Consider the following 16,678-nt stretch of genomic DNA (forward strand, 5'->3'; position numbering starts at 1 on the left):
AGATCCCAGACATCATGAGGACTTCCGGAGTGGTCCGGAGGTAAAGATTTATATATAGGAAGTCCAGTTTCGGACACCGGGAAAGTTTCGGGGGTCATCGCTATTGTACCGGGACCACCGGAAGGGTCCCGAGGGTCCACCGGGTGGGGCCACCTATCCCGGAGGGCCCCATAGGCTGAGGGGGCATGGGAACCAGCCCCTGGTGGGCTGGTGCGCCCCCCTTTGGGCCTCCCATGCGCCTAGGGTTAGAAACCCTAAGGGGTGGGGGTGCCTCCACTTGGCTTGGAGGCCAAGCCACCCCTAGGGCCGCCGCCCCCCTCCCTAGATGGGATCTACAAGGGGCCGGCGCCCCCCTAGGCCCCTATATATAGTGGAGGGGAGGGAGGGCAGCCGCACCTGAGTCCCTGGCGCCTCCCTCCCTCCCGTGACACCTCTTCCTCCCCGCTTGTGCTTGGCGAAGCCCTGCCGGGATCCCGCTACTTCCACCACCACGCCGTCGTGCTGCTGGATCTCCATCAACCTCTCCTTCCCCTTGCTGGATCAAGAAGGAGGAGATGTCTCTCCCAACCATACGCGTGTTGAACGCGGAGGTGCCGTCCGTTCGGCGCTAGGATCATCGGTGATTTGGATCACGACGAGTACGACTCCATCAACCCCGTTCACTTGAATGCTTCCGCTTAGCGATCTACGAGGGTATGTAGATGCACTCCCCTCTCTCTCGTTGCTGGTTTCTCCATAGATAGATCTTGGTGACTCATAGGAAAATTTTGAATTTCTGCTACGTTCCCCAACACGGTTTTATAAACAAAGGTACGCAGAGAGACATGTTATATTATTGTTTTAACATAAGAAACTTCGTCCAAAGAAAATAGTCCCACTATCGGTTCCTTTCTTTGGGTTGTCATGCTAAGCATGATCATGAAACCTCAGCTCCGATCAATGTGGGAGGAAAATACTGAGGATTTAGTTCGGGAAAAGCTTCCCAACTCTGTGGTCTATATGAACCCAAATTTCCACTTCCGTTGCGACCGTTTCCAATCTGAAAGTGGCCCATCGTTGGCTTCTACCCCCTTGTAGATGTTACGCCGGGTGTTTCCGGAATAAAAAAACAACCCTTAGCCGAAGTCTTGATACATCTCCAACGTATCTATAATTTTTGATTGCTCCATGCTACTTTAGCTACTGTTTTGGACTATATTGGGCTTTATTTTCCACTTTTATATTATTTTTTGGGACTAACCTATTAACCGGAGGCCCAGCCCAGAATTGTTGTTTTTTTGCCTATTTCAGTGTTTCGAAGAAACAGAATATCAAACGGAGTCCAAACGGAATGAAACCTTCGGGAACGTGATTTTCTCACCGAACATGATCCAGGAGACTTGGACCCTGCTCCAAGGAACAACCGAGGTGGTCACGAGGGTGGGGGGCGCACCCTCCCCCCTGGGTGCACCCCCCTACCTTGTGGGCCCCCTGTTGCACCACCAACGTACTCCTTCCTCCTATATATACCTACGTATCCCCGACAAATCGAGGGGGCAGCCAAAAACCTAATTCCACCGCTGCAACTTTCTGTATCCATGAGATCCCATCTTGGGGCCTGTTCTGGAGCTCCGCCGGAGGGGGCATCCACCATGGAGGGCTTCTACATCAACACCATAGCTTCTCCGATGATGTGTGAGTAGTTTACTTCAGACCTACGGGTCCATAGCTAGTAGCTAGATGGCTTCTTCTCTCTTTTTGGATCTCAATACAATGTTCTCCCCCTCTCTTGTGGAGATCTATTCGATGTAATCTTCTTTTTGCGATGTGTTTGTTGAGACCGATGAATTGTGGGTTTATGATCCAGCTTATCTATGAATAATATTTGAATCTTCTCTGAATTCTTTTATGTATGATTGAGTTATCTTTGCAAGTCTCTTCGAATTATCCGTTTGGTTTGGCCAACTAGATTGGTAGTTCTTGCAATGGGAGAAGTGCTTAGCTTTGGGTTCGATCTTGCGGTGTCCTTACCCAGTGACAGAAAGGGTTGCAAGGCACGTATTGTATTGTTGCCATCGAGGATAACAAGATGGGGTTTTTATCATATTGCATGAAGTTATCCCTCTACATCATGTCATCTTGCTTAAGGTGTTACTCTGTTTTTAACTTAATACTCTAGATGCATGCTGGATAGCGGTCGATGAGTGGAGTAATAGTAGTAGATGCAGAATCGTTTCGGTTTACTTGTCTCGGAGGTGATGCCTATATACATGATCATACCTAGATATACTCATAACTATGCTCGATTCTATCAATTGCTCAACAATAATTTGTTCACCCACCGTAGAATACTTATGCTCTTGAGAGAAGCCACTAGTGAAACCTATGGCCCCCGGGTCTATTCTCATCATATCAATCTCCATTACTTTAATACTTGCTTTGTTTTTACTTTGCCTTTTACTTTTCACTTTGCATCTCTATATCAAAAATACCAAAAATATTATTTATCATCTCTATCAGATCTCACCCTCGTAAGTGACCATGAAGGGATTGACAACCCCTAATCGCGTTGGTTGCGAGTAGCTATTGTTTTGTGCAGGTACGAGGGACTTGTGCGTGGCCTCCTACTAGATTGATACCTTGGTTCTCAAAAACTGAGGGAAATACTTACGCTACTTTACTGCATCATCCTCTCCTCTTCGGGGAAATCGAACGCAGTGCTCAAGAGGTAGCAAGAAGAATTTCTGGCGCCGTTGCCGGGGAGTTTGCGCAAAAGACAACCATACCAAGTACCCATCACAATCTCTATCTCTCGCATTACATTATTTGCCTCTCGTTTTCCTATCCCCCACTTCACCCTTGCCGTTTTATTCGCCCTCTCTTTCCCAATCTCCTCCTCTCTTTCCCTTTCGCCTTTTTCTCGTTTGCCTTTTTGTTTGCTCATGTGTTGGATTGCTTGTTTGTCGCGATGGCTCAAGATGCTACCAAATTGTGTGACTTCACCAATAAAAATAATAATGATTTCCTTAGCACTCCGATTGCTCCTCTTGCCAATACTGAATCTTGTGAAATCAATACTGCTTTGTTGAATCTTGTTATGAAAGATCAATTGCCGGCCTTCCTAGTGAAGATGCCGCTACTCATCTGAATAGCTTCGTTGATTTATGTGATATGTAAAAGAAAGAAGATGTCGATAATGATGTCGTTAAATTGAAGCTATTTCCTTTTTCGCTTAGAGATCATGCTAAAGCGTGGTTTTCATCTTTGCCTAAAAATAGTATTGATTCTTGGAACAAATGCAAAGATGCTTTTATCTCTAAGTATTTTCCTCCTGCTAAGATTATCTCTCTTAGGAACGATATTATAAATTTTAAGAAACTTGATCATGAACATGTTGCACAAGCATGGGAGAGAATGGAATTAATGATACGTAATTGTCCTACACAAGGTTTGAACTTGTGGATGATTATACAAAAAATTTATGCCGGATTGAATTTTGCTTCTAGAAATCTTTTAGATTCGGCCGCGAGAGGCACTTTTATGGAAATCACTCTAGGAGATGCTACTAAACTTCTAGATAATATTATGGTAAATTATTCTCAATGGCATACTGAAAGATCTACTAATAAAAAAGTGCATGCGATAGAAGAAATTAATGTTTTGAGTGAAAAGATGGATGAACTTATGAAATTATTTGCTACTAAGAGTGTTTCTTCTGATCCTAATGATATGCCCTTGTCTATTTTGATTGAGAATAATAATGAATCTATGGATGTGAATTTTGTTGGTAGGAATAATTTTGGTAACAACGCGTATAGAGGGAATTTTAATCCTAGGCCTTATCCTAGTAATCCTTCTAATAATTATGGAAATTCCTACAACAACTCTTATGGAAATTATAATAAGATGCCCTCTGAATTTGAGAGTAGTTTTAAAGAGTTTATGAATTCACAAAAGAATTTTAATGCTTTGCTTGATGAGAAATTGCTTAAAGTTAATGATTTGGCTAGGAACGTTGATAGAATTTCTCTTGAAATTGATTCTTTAAAGCTTAGATCTATTCCTCCTAAACATGATATCAATGAGTCTCTCAAAGCTATGAGAATTTCCATTGATGAGTGCAAGGAAAGAACCGCTAGGATGCGTGCTTCCAAAGATGCCTTTATTAAAGCGTGTTCTTCCAATTCCTATGAAAATCAAGATGAAGATCTAAAAGTTATTGATGTGTCCCCCATTAAATCTTTGTTTTTCAATATGAATCTTGATGAAACTGAATATGATCTTCGTTTACCTAGAAGGCGTTTTAAGAATTCGGAGTTTTTAGACCTTGATGATGAAATTGATGAAAGTGGGTGTCGGTGTCAAAACCGGCGGATCTCGGGTAGGGGGTCCCGAACTGTGCGTCTAGGCGGATGGTAACAGGAGACAAGGGACACGATGTTTTACCCAGGTTCGGGCCCTCTTGATGGAGGTAAAACCCTACGTCCTGCTTGATTGATATTGATATTGTGGATGTTTTACAAGAGTGGATCTACCACGAGATCAAGGAGGCTAAACCCTAGAAGCTAGCCTATGGTATGATTGTAATGGTTGTTGTTGTGTCCTACGGACTAGAGCCATCCGGTTTATATAGACACTGGAGAGGGCTAGGGTTACATAGAGTCGGTTACAATGGTAGGAGATCTACGTATCCGTATCACCAAGCTTGCCTTCCACGCCAAGGAAAGTCCCATCCGGACACGGGACGAAGTCTTCAATCTTGTATCTTCATAGTCTTGGAGTCCGGTCGATGATGATATTCCGGCCGACGATAGTTCGGCTGATGATGATAGTCCGGCTGACGATAGTTCGGCTGATGATGGTAGTCCGGCTATCCGGACACCCCCTAATCCAGGACTCCCTCAGTAGCCCCTGAACCAGGCTTCAATGACGATAAGTCCGGCGCGTATATTGCTTGGCATTGCAAGGCGGGTTCCTCCTCCAAATGATAGAAGATTGTGAACACCAGGATAGTGTCCGGCTCTGCAAAATAAATTCCACATTCAACCGTAGAGAGAATAATATATACACAAGTTCGATCTGCTGACGTTTTTTGCGGCATGAAATCACGCCACTACCAAGCCATTACTTGAATCGTTTTTTACTCTACCACCTCAGCGCATTTAGCGAAGCGGTTTCCTTGGCACGTCTTGTCGAAGCAGAGATCGTTTTCCCCCTTAATCCGGGATTCTCATCAATACGTACGTGGGTAACCCAACCGTGCCATTGATGGTGACGCTTGGGGGATAAGCGAGTTTTACCAGGCCAGTGGGGGACGCGTAGACTTCGCCCGCCCATATAAGGGATAAGGATTCACCTTTTCACCTACGCCTTCTTCCTCCTTTGCTTATCCATCTCCGTGCACTCGAGCTCCAGCGCCCAAGCCCGCACATCTCGTCTCAACCTACCCCAGTCATGTCTGGAGCGGGAGGCAAGTGGATGACCTCCTCCGTTACGGAGGAGCACATCGAAAGACTGCGCAGCGCCGGCTACATGTTCGGCAACATCGCGCACCGGCTTCCCGACGAGGTGCAGCTCATCCCCACCCCCAGGCCCCATGAGAGGGTCGTTTTTCTTCCCCACTTCCTCCGTGGACTGGGTTTTCCACTTCACCCCTTTGTCCGGGGGCTCATGTTCTACTACGGCCTGGATTTCCATGATCTGGCGCCGAACTTCATCCTCAACATCTCGGCGTTTATCGTCGTGTGCGAGGCCTTCCTCTGCATCCAGCCCCACTTCGGCTTGTGGCTCAAGACCTTCAATGTCAAGCCGAAGGTAGTGAAGGGCACTCAAGCGGAGTGCGGAGGCGCCATGTTGGGCAAGATGCCCAACGTACTTTGGTTCGAAGGGGCCTTCGTGGAATCCGTCAAGGGGTGGCAATCCGAGCCGCGCGACCCTACGTGGGCGGCGACCCCCGAGTTCAGATCTGGTATCCCCACGCAGCTCACCTCCTGGAAAGAGAAGGGCTTGCTGTGGGGTAGTTCGGAGGAGCTGACGGGACTCCAAGCCTGTATCCAAAAGCTGGTGAAGAAGCTCAGGCTGGTTAACATGGTCCAAGTCATGCTCGTCCGCCGGATTCTCCCATGCCAGGAGCGGGCATTCAATCTGTGGGAGTTCAATCCGAAACAGCACCAGGCGCTGAGTGGGCTCTTTGACACGACGTACGAAGGCGCCTGGAGGGTGCTGTTTAAGGGCGCCGAAGCCCCCGCATCCGTGACCGAAGATCGCGGATTTCGCTCGCAGCGCCAAGCCGACGAGGTAAGTGATTCTACCCCTTTACGGGACACTTGCTTTTCATAGTTTGACTCTATGCGGGTTTTAATTTCCTTTTCCTTTGACAGGACTGGATGTGGAAGGCGGAGCAGATTATCTGCCCGGCTCCTATGCCAGAAAACCCAGTAGACGCCCATCTAGCGAGGCTGCTGGTTCCGGCACCGCGCGTGGTGCCGGAGAAGAAGGCCAAGAAGGAGGCCACGGGTGCTCGAAAGAGTTCCCGTTTTCAGGTGTCCGACGACTCCGGGGCGGACTCCTCCCCTGAAAACGAGGAGGAGAAAGAGGACTCTCTCCCAGAAGAGGGAGAGAGGAAGAGGAAGGCTTCCCCAACAGGGGAGGCCGAAGGGTCCAAGAGGGGAAGGACTATTCCCCCGGACAGCTCCGCCAACATCAACGTTGGCGAGGAAGAATGGCCTTCAAGGGCCAGGCCTCCGGCTAGATCGTAAGTATCCAGATTCCTGAATGATTTATAATTTCTTTTTCTACGTCACATAGTGTCATTCTGATGCCGCATGCTGCCTGTAGTCCGGCCAATGATGATCTCCCCGTTTCATCGAGCGGGACGTTGGCTCCATCGGATGTAGACTCCATCCCGACCGCCTCCACCCCTCGCGACACCGAGGACGCCGAGGTGGGATCCCAAGAAGGGACCCATCAGGGGGAGGCTCCGGAAGCGCCACAAGGAGGCCTCCCGGACTTTGCGCCGGACTCCACATCAGAACCCGCAGTGGTTCCAGAGTCCGGCCGGCGGCCCCTTTGCACAAAGGGCAAGACCGTGACGCTGGCGGCTTCCGTCCAACCGGAGGCGCCGGACAATTTGTTGGAGGCGCTGCAGAGCGCTTCCATCGAGGAAGAACGCCGCACTATTATGAGTGCGGTGATTCAGAAGGTACAGCTTGCCAAGAGCGGGCTGACCGAAGCCTGCAGTGGCCTTCTATCAGGCTTTGAGGTAAGAAGTTAAAAACATGCAATGTAATACCGCATAGACAGTAGCCCCTGATGCTCGGTTCGGTGTTCGGAAAGAAAAGCCGGACTGAGGATCTAAAAAAAAAGATATACATAGGGTTGCTAAAAAATTATGTCAATATGGGTTGCAGGCTGCGCTGCTGACCTCTGCCGCACTGACTGCGGAGGTCGGTGCTTTGAAGCAGGAGCTCGAGCGGTCCGAGCAAGAGCTCGGCCGCGCCAAGAAGCAGCTCCAGGACAAAGAAGGTGAGTAACACCACTTTGAACTTGTACCTTACAGAAAAGGATTTAGGTTGCAACAAAAAATAACAAGGATAACATGGGTACTGCAGGGGCCACGAACGAGGTGGCGACCCTGAAGGAGGCCGCGTCCGCGGCCGAACGCAATGCGGCCGCGGAACGGGCAGAGCGAGAAAAGCAGGAGGCGCGGGTGGCGGTGGTTCGGCAAGAGCTCCAGGCTCTCATGGAAAAGCATGAGAGTTTGGAGCGTGACTCAAAGACTCGAGAGTCCGAGCTTGCCTCGGCTCTCGAAAGTGCCAAAACTACCAAGGCCGATGCCCATAAGTCCCTTCAGGAGATTGAGTTGGTGAGGAAGATAGCGGCGGGTAAGGCATTTTTCATGCAAAGCAAGCATGTGAATGTAAATTACGTGTTACTTACCCGAATTCGGAGCTCTCCAGGGGCGTTTGCAGATCTGCCTCGCAGCGTGTCTGATGCCGCCGCATTCTACTGAGCCGAGGAGGGGAGCTCAACGGAAAAGGTCTTCTTGTCTCAGTATGCTGAGGCCGGCCATCCGGTGCCCCCTAGTGACCAGCTGAAGCAGCTGGTCGAGCTCCACAAGGTGGCCGAGCAGGCCATGAAGGGCCTCATAGTCCGGCTGTGGCCTGGAGAGGCCATGCCTGGGAGCTACTTCGGCCTCGTGCGACGGTTGGTGGATGTGTGCCCCTGTGTGGAGGTTATCAAGCGCTCTGCCTGTATTGAAGGTGCTCGTCGGGCCCTTGCCCGCGCAAAGGTGCATTGGGGCAAGCTGGATGCGGAGAAGCTAATCACTGACGCGCCACCTGCGGGCAAGGAATATCGTATGCCCGAGATGTACTATAAGACTGTCCTGAAGGGTGCCCGCAAGATTGCAGATGAGTGCCCCAGGGATGTAATTATTGAGTAAATTCGCAATGTGTTATCCTGTGCGCTGAAAACTTTGTTCATATGCGCTAAGCAACGCTTGTTAATTTAAAATATTACCTTCTGTGCGGCCGTTTATTAAATCTGAGAGATGGCAAGTCGTTGGCTTCAGCCCCCATGCCACGAGTGCTGGGGTGTTCGGGATAAACTTGAGCACTCTTGTTCCCATTTTTGGGTCCATCTAGGGAGGCGCTCAACACAACGAACAAGGCAACCGTACTAATAGTGCTTGAACACTCTCACTTAGCCATAGAATTCTATAATTTTAAATTTCGGCGAAGCCCCTAGTATTTGGAAGACCGAATTCGGGGCGCTATCCACGCCTTCGTCGGACATTATCCGGTACTTCGTTCGAAGCGGCGTAGGTCTTTAAGGACCCGAAAAGACCTCTCGAACAGCAACCAGTCTCTTGCCTTATCATGACGGTCAGTTTTAGCTTTCTCCACTGAGGCGTTAACCCGGCTCAACCGGGGCGCAATCGCAGTGGTTCTCCCAGTGCTACCTTAGTCGATAGAACGGAACGTAAGGTGCCAAACATGGGAGCCGGACAAACCCAACTATTGACCGAAGACATGATCCGGAGCCGATTCATATAATGCTATAAGTTCGGGGTGCCGCACTTGTGAAAGTGTGCGGACTTTATCACACCATAATGCGGGGAACATAAGCCCCTGGTGTATTTGGCCGTACCAAAATGTACGGATGCAACATGTCGTAAATGAACATATATATATAAGGTAATGCAATTATGGGCAAAAAGTGCTGTATTTTATTCGAGAAGAGCTACTATGAGTGCGGAATGATACAAATAGTGTGAAAAGCAAGGGATTGGACGAATTAATGGCGTCTCCCTCCAGGGGTAGGCCGCGGAATGGTGTATTTAACAAATTTAATGCTCGTAATGGAGACCACCTGAGTGTTCGTCGCAGCCTTTGTCCCTCCCTGGCTGTTGCATCATGAGTTCGGCAGGTTCGCCGCCGGACAGAGTTCTGTATAAAAAAGAGAGAAATAAAAGATAAAAAGAGCGACACACTTGGGAGCCCCTAGTGTGGTCGAACCGCACTCTGGGTCTGTTGTGGTTGTGCCTCTCCCCCTATGCCCATGGTATCTCCAGGGCGTAATTATGTACGCGGAGAGTTTGTCTTACAATTGTGCGAGGGCTGGGGTTGAGGCCGCATTGCTACGCGTGCTCGGAACGTGCCAGGTGGTCTTGGTTGATGTTGCTCCGGGAGCGTTTGGCCGTGTCCGGTCGTTTAACGGCCGGACTCGAAAATTGCCTTAAAAGGCTGCTCTGTACTTCTGCCGCGAGAGCCGCTGTATGTTCCTCCGTTCGGAGGGAGCGTTCCGTGTTTCCATTGACCGTGATGACTCCACGAGGGCCTGGCATCTTGAGCTTAAGTTATGCATAATGCGGCACCGCGTTGAATTTTGCGAACGCGGTTCGTCCGAGCAGAGCGTGATAGCCACTATGGAATGGGACTATGTCGAAGATTAACTCCTCACTTCGGAAATTATCCGGGGATCCACAGACCACTTTCAGTGTAACTGAGCCTATACAACTGGCCTCGACACCTGGTATGACGCCTTTGAAGGTTGTCTTTGTAGGTTTAATCCTTGAAGGGTCTATGCCCATCTTTCGCACTGTATCCTGATAAAGCAGGTTCAGGCTACTGCCGCCGTCCATCAGGACTCTCGTGAGGTGAAATCCATCGATGATTGGGTCTAAAACCAATGCGGTGAATCCGCCATGGCGGATACTGGTCGGATGGTCTCTTCGATCGAAAGTGATCGGGCAAGAGGACCATGGGTTGAATTTTGGGGCGACTGGCTCCATCGCGTATACGTCCCTTAGTAACACGCTTCCGCTCCCTCTTGGGTATATGTGTTGCGTATATCATGTTTACCGTCCGAACTTGAGGGGGGAATCCCTTTTGTCCTCTGTTGTTCGGCGGCCGGGTCTTGATCAGCTTGAAGCTATTGCTGCTTTTTCTTTAGGCTGTTTGCCGTGGCCATTAGCCTGCGTCTGAAACGCTCTTATTCGATGGGATCTTCAGGCACGACGAATTCGTCGTCGTCGAGGCTTGCCTCGTCTCCGGAGGGAGGTAAGTAATTATCATCCTCGACCTCTTCGTCTGCCGCCCTCTCATGAGGGCTTGCTTCTGCCTCCTCCTGTGCTGGATCGTGCTGGAGGGGGTTGTCTTCGGCACTTTCTGGGGTGTTATTATCTCCTGTGCCGGAATCTCTATTCTTGCTATGGCGGGATTTAGAGCGGCGCCGCTGATGTCGGCGTTTGGGTTGTTTCTTTAAGGAATCGGCCTCCGTTGCTTCTTCGCCGTCCCCATCTTTTGGGGTGTCCACCATATATATGTCGTATAATGAGGTAGTCTTCCAGTGTCCTGTAGGCACTGGTTCTTGATAGTCTCCGGCATCGCCGTCCATACCGTCGATGTCTTCGGAGTCGTAGTCAAGTACGTCGGTTAGATCGTCGACGGTGGCTACGAAGTGGGTGGTGGGTGGGCTCTGAATTTCTTCGTCGTCCGCGTCCCAACCATCCTGGCCGTAGTTCGGCCAGGGCTCTCCAGATAGCGAGAGATGCTTCAGCGAATTTAAGATATCGCCGAAGGGTGAGTGCTGAAAGATGTCCTCAAGGGTGAATTCCATGATCGGCGCCCAGTCGGATTCGACTGGCGGGGGCGCAGGAGGTTCGGAGTCCGACAGAGAGTCCGGCACCTCGGAGTCATAAGATTTATGCGGGACAAGGTAAGTGTTCGGCTCCATCGCCGTAGAAGTTTCAGCTCCCGAGGCGGTGTCCAGCCATCTGTCCTCGATCTGAGCGATCGGCTCCGGACTATGGGTCGGAGCGGATTCATGTGCGGCCTCCAAGGTGCTGTCCGGCGGCAGAGTTAGGTCGTGCCCATCGTGACAGCGTGGCACGCTCGGCTGTGGCTCAGATCCATCGAAGATCAAGTCCCCGCGGATATCGGCCGTGAAGTTTAGGCTTCCAAACCTGACCTAACGGCCAGGGGCGTAGCTTTCGATCTACTCCAGATGGCCAAGTGAGTTGGCCCGCAGTGCGAAGCCGCCGAATACAAAGATCTGTCCGGGGAGAAAAGTCTCACCCAGGACTGCGTCGTTGTCGATTGAAGAGGCCATTAAGCCTATCGGTGACGACAGAGAGGAACTCTCAATGAAAGCACCAATGTCGGTGTCAAAACCGGCGGATCTCGGGTAGGGGGTCCCGAAGTGTGCGTCTAGGCGGATGGTAACAGGAGACAAGGGACACGATGTTTTACCCAGGTTCGGGCCCTCTTGATGGAGGTAAAACCCTACGTCCTGCTTGATTGATATTGATATTGTGGATGTTTTACAAGAGTGGATCTACCACGAGATCAAGGAGGCTAAACCCTAGAAGCTAGCCTATGGTATGATTGTAATGGTTGTTGTTGTGTCCTACGGACTAGAGCCATCCGGTTTATATAGACACCGGAGAGGGCTAGGGTTACATAGAGTCGGTTACAATGGTAGGAGATCTACGTATCCGTATCGCCAAGCTTGCCTTCCACGCCAAGGAAAGTCCCATCCGGACACGGGACGAAGTCTTCAATCTTGTATCTTCATAGTCTTGGAGTCCGGTCGATGATGATAGTCTGGCCGACGATAGTTCGGCTGATGATGATAGTCCGGCCGACGATAGTTCGGCTGATGATGGTAGTCCGGCTATCCGGACACCCCCTAATCCAGGACTCCCTCAGTGGGATTGAAAGAAATAAAAACCTAGATGTTGCTAAACCCACTATTTTGGATCTCAAGGAATTTAATTATGAAAATTTCTCTCTAATTGATTGTATTTCCTTGTTGCAATCCGTGCTAAATTCTCCTCAGGCTTATAGTCAAAATAAGGCCTTTACCGAACACATTGTTGATGCCTTGATGCAATCTTATGAAGAAAAACTTGAGTTGAAAGCTTCTATCCCTAGAAAACTCTATGATGAGTGGGAACCTACTACTAAAAGAAAAATTAAAAATTATGAGTTTCATGCCTTGTGTGATTTGGGTGCTAGTGTCTCCACTATTCCCAAAACTTTGTTTGATTTGCTAGATTTCCGTGACTTTGAAGATTGCTCCCTAAACTTGCATCTAGCGGATTCCACTATTAAAAAGCCTATGGGAAGAATTAATGATGTTCTTATTGTTGCAAATAGGAATTATGTGCCCATAGATTTTATCGTTCTTGATATAGATTGCAATCCTTCATGTCATATTATTCTTGGTAGACGTTTCCTTAGAACGATTGGCGCGATTATTGATATGAAGGAAGGGAATATTAGATTCCAATTTCCCTTAAAGAAGGGCATGGAACACTTCCCTAGAAAGAAAATAAAATTACCTTATGAATCTATCATGAGAGCCAATTATGGATTGCCTACCAAAGATGGCAAAACCTAGATCTATCCTTGCTTTTATGCCTAGCTAGGGGCGTTAAAGATAGCGCTTGTTGGGAGGCAACCCAATTTTATTTTTTGTTTTTTGTTTTTGCTTCTGTTTAGGAATAAATAATCCATCTAGCCTCTGGTTAGATGTGGTTTTATGTTTTAATTAGTGTTTGTGCCAAGTAGAACCTATAGGATAACCTACGATGATAGTTGATTTGATTCTGCTGAAAAACAGAAACTTTGCGCGCACGAATATAATTTTTTTAAATCACAGGAACGTGATTTTGCGTTGATTATTTTTGATGCTGTTCAATAGACAATATATCCAGGAATTCCTATTTTGGTAGAATGTTTAGAGTTCCAGAAGTTTGCATTAGTTACAGATTACTACAGGCTGTTCTGTTTTTGACAGATTCTGTTTTGCGTGTGTTGTTTGCTTATTTTGATGAATCTATGGCAAGTAAAGTAGTTTATATTCCATAGAGAAGTTGGAATACAGTAGGTTTAACACCAATATAAATAAATAATGAGTTCATTACAGTAACTTAAAGTAGTCTTTTGTTTTCTTTCACTAACGGAGCTCACGAGATTTCTATTGAGTTTTGTGTTGTGAAGTTTTCAAGTTTTGGGTGAATTCTTTTGATGAATTATGGAACAAGGAGTGGCAAGAGCCTAAGCTTGGGGATGCCCATGGAACCCCAAGATAATCCAAGGACACCAAAAAGTCAAAGCTTGGGGATGCCCCGGAAGGCATCCCCTCTTTCGTCTACTTCCATCGGTAATTTACTTGGAGCAATATTTTTATTCACCACATGTTATGTGTTTTGCTTGGAGCGTCTTGTATTATTTGCGTCTTTGCTTGTTAGTTTACCACAATCATCCTTGCTGTACACACCTTTTGAGAGAGCCATACACAAATTGGAATTTGCTAGAATACTCTATATGTTTCACTTATATCTTTTGAGCTTGATAGTTTTGCTCATAGTGCTTCACTTATATCTTTTGAGCGTGATAATTTTTGCTCTAGTACTTCACTTGGATCTTTTAGAGCACGGTGGAGGATTTGTTTTAAAGAAACTATTGATCTCTCATGCTTCACTTAGATTATTTTGAGAGTCGTTAATAGCATGGTAATTTGCTTAATATTAATATACTTGGTATTCAAGATATGTGAAACTTTCTTTTGAGTACGTTGAATACTAAGATAAGTTTGATGCTTGATAATTGTTTTGATATATGGAGGTGATAATATCAAAGTAATGCTAGTTGGGGTGATTATGAATTTAAAGAATGCTTGTGTTGAAGTTTGTGATTCCCGTAGCATGCACGTATGGTGAACCGCTTTGTGATGAAGTTGGAGCACAATTCTATTTATTGATTGTCTTCCTTATGAGTGGCGGTCGGGGACGAGCGATGGTCTTTTCCGACCAATCTATCCCCCTAGGATCATGCGTGTAGTGCTTTGGTTTTTGATGACTTCTAAATTTTTGCAACAAGTGCATGAGTTCTTTTGATTAATGTTGAGTCCATGGATTATACGCACCCTTTCACCCTTCCACCATTGCTAGCCTCTCTAATACCACGCACTTTTCGCCGGTATCATACACCCACCATATATCTTCCTCAAAACAGCCACCATACCTACCTATCATGGCATTTCCATAGCCATTACGAGATATATTGCCATGCAACTTTCCACCGTTCCGTTTATTATGACACACATTACTTTTGTCATATTGCTTTTTGCATGAACATGTAGTTGACATTGTATTTGTGGCAAGGCCACCCTCATAATTTTCATACATGTCGCTCTTGATTCATTGCATATCCCGGTACACCGCCGGAAGCATTCATATAGTCATATTTTGTTCTAAGTATCGAGTTGTAATTGTTGAGTTGTAAGAAAAATAAAAGTGTGATGATCATAATTATTAGAGCATTGTCCCAGTGAGGAAAGGATGATGGAGACTATGATTCCCCCATAAGTCGGGATGAGACTCCGGACGAAAAAAAAGAGGCCAGAAAAAAAAGAGAAAAGGCCCAATGAAAAAAAATGAGAGAAAAAGAGAGAAGGGAGAATGTTACTATCCTTTTACCACACTTGTGCTTCAAAGTAGCACCGTGATCTTCATGATAGAGAGAGCCTCATATGTTGTCACTTTCATATACTAGTGGGAATTTTTCATTATAGAACTTGGCTTGTATATTCCAATGATGGGCTTCCTCAAAAGTGCCCTAGGTCTTCATGAGCAAGCAACTTGGATGCACACCCACTTAGTTTCTTTTGTTGAGCTTTCATATATTTATAGCTCTAGTGCATCTGTTGCATAGCAATCCCTACTCACTCACATTGATATCTATTAATGGGCATCCCCATAGCCCGTTGATACGCCTAGTTGATGTGAGACTATCTTCTCCTTTTTTGTCTTCTCCACAACCACCATTCTATTCCACATATAGCGCTATGTCCATGGCTCACGCTCATGTATCGCGTGAAAGTTGAAAGAGTTTGAGATTACTAAAGTATGAAACAATTGCCTGGCTTGTCATCGGGGTTGTGCATGATTAAATACTTTGTGTGATGAAGATAGAGAAATAGCCAGACTATATGATTTTGTAGGGATAACTTTGTTTAGCCATGCTATTTTGAGAAGACATGATTGCTTTGATTAGTATGCTTGAAGTATTATTATTTTTATGTCAATATGAACTTTTGTCTTGAATCTTTCGGATCTGAACATTCATACTACAATTAAGAAGATTTACATTGAAATTATGCCAAAGTATCACTCTGCATCAAAAATTCTTTTTTTATCATTTACCTACTCGAGGACAAGCAGGAATTAAGCTTGGGGATGTCTGATCCATCTCCAACGTATCTATAATTTTTGATTGCTCCATGCTACTTTATCTACTGTTTTGGACTATACTGGGCTTTATTTTCCACTTTTATATTATTTTTTGGGACTAACCTATTAACCGGAGGCCCAGCCCAGAATTGCTGTTTTTTGCCTATTTCAGTGTTTCGAAGAAACAGAATATCAAACGGAGTCCAAATGGAATGAAACCTTCGAGAACGTGATTTTCTCACCGAACGTGATCCAGGAGACTTGGACCCCGCTCCAAGGAACAACCGAGGCGGTTACGAGGGTGGGGGCGCACCCTCCCCCCTGGGCGCGCCCCCTACCTCGTGGGCCCCCTGTTGCTCGACGTACTCCTTCCTCCTATATATACCTACGTATCCCCGACAGATCGAGGGGGGAGCCAAAAACCTAATTCCACCGCCACAACTTTCTGTATCCACGAGATCCCATCTTGGGGCCTGTTCCGGAGCTCCGCCGGAGGGGGCATCCACCACGGAGGGCTTTTACATCAACACCATAGCCTCTCCGATGAAGTGTGAGTAGTGTACTTCAGACCTACGGGTCCATAGCTAGTAGCTAGATGGCTTCTTCTCTCTTTTTGGATCTCAATACAATGTTCTCACCCTCTCTTGTGGAGATGTATTCGATGTAATCTTCTTTTTGCGGTGTGTTTGTTGAGACCGATGAATTGTGGGTTTATGATCCAGCTTATCTATGAATAATATTTGAATCTTCTCTGAATTCTTTTATGTATGATTGAGTTATCTTTGCAAGTCTCTTCGAATTATCCATTTGGTTTTGGCCAACTAGATTGGTAGTTCTTGCAATGGGAGAAGTTCTTAGCTTTGGGTTCGATCTTGCGGTGTCCTTACCCAGTGACAGAAAGGGTTGCAAGGCACGTATTGTATTGTTGCCATCGAGGATAACAAGATGGGGTTTTTA

The sequence above is a fragment of the Triticum aestivum genome, chromosome 4B (genome assembly GCF_018294505.1).
Source record: "Triticum aestivum cultivar Chinese Spring chromosome 4B, IWGSC CS RefSeq v2.1, whole genome shotgun sequence".
Taxonomy (NCBI): Eukaryota; Viridiplantae; Streptophyta; class Magnoliopsida; order Poales; family Poaceae; genus Triticum; species Triticum aestivum.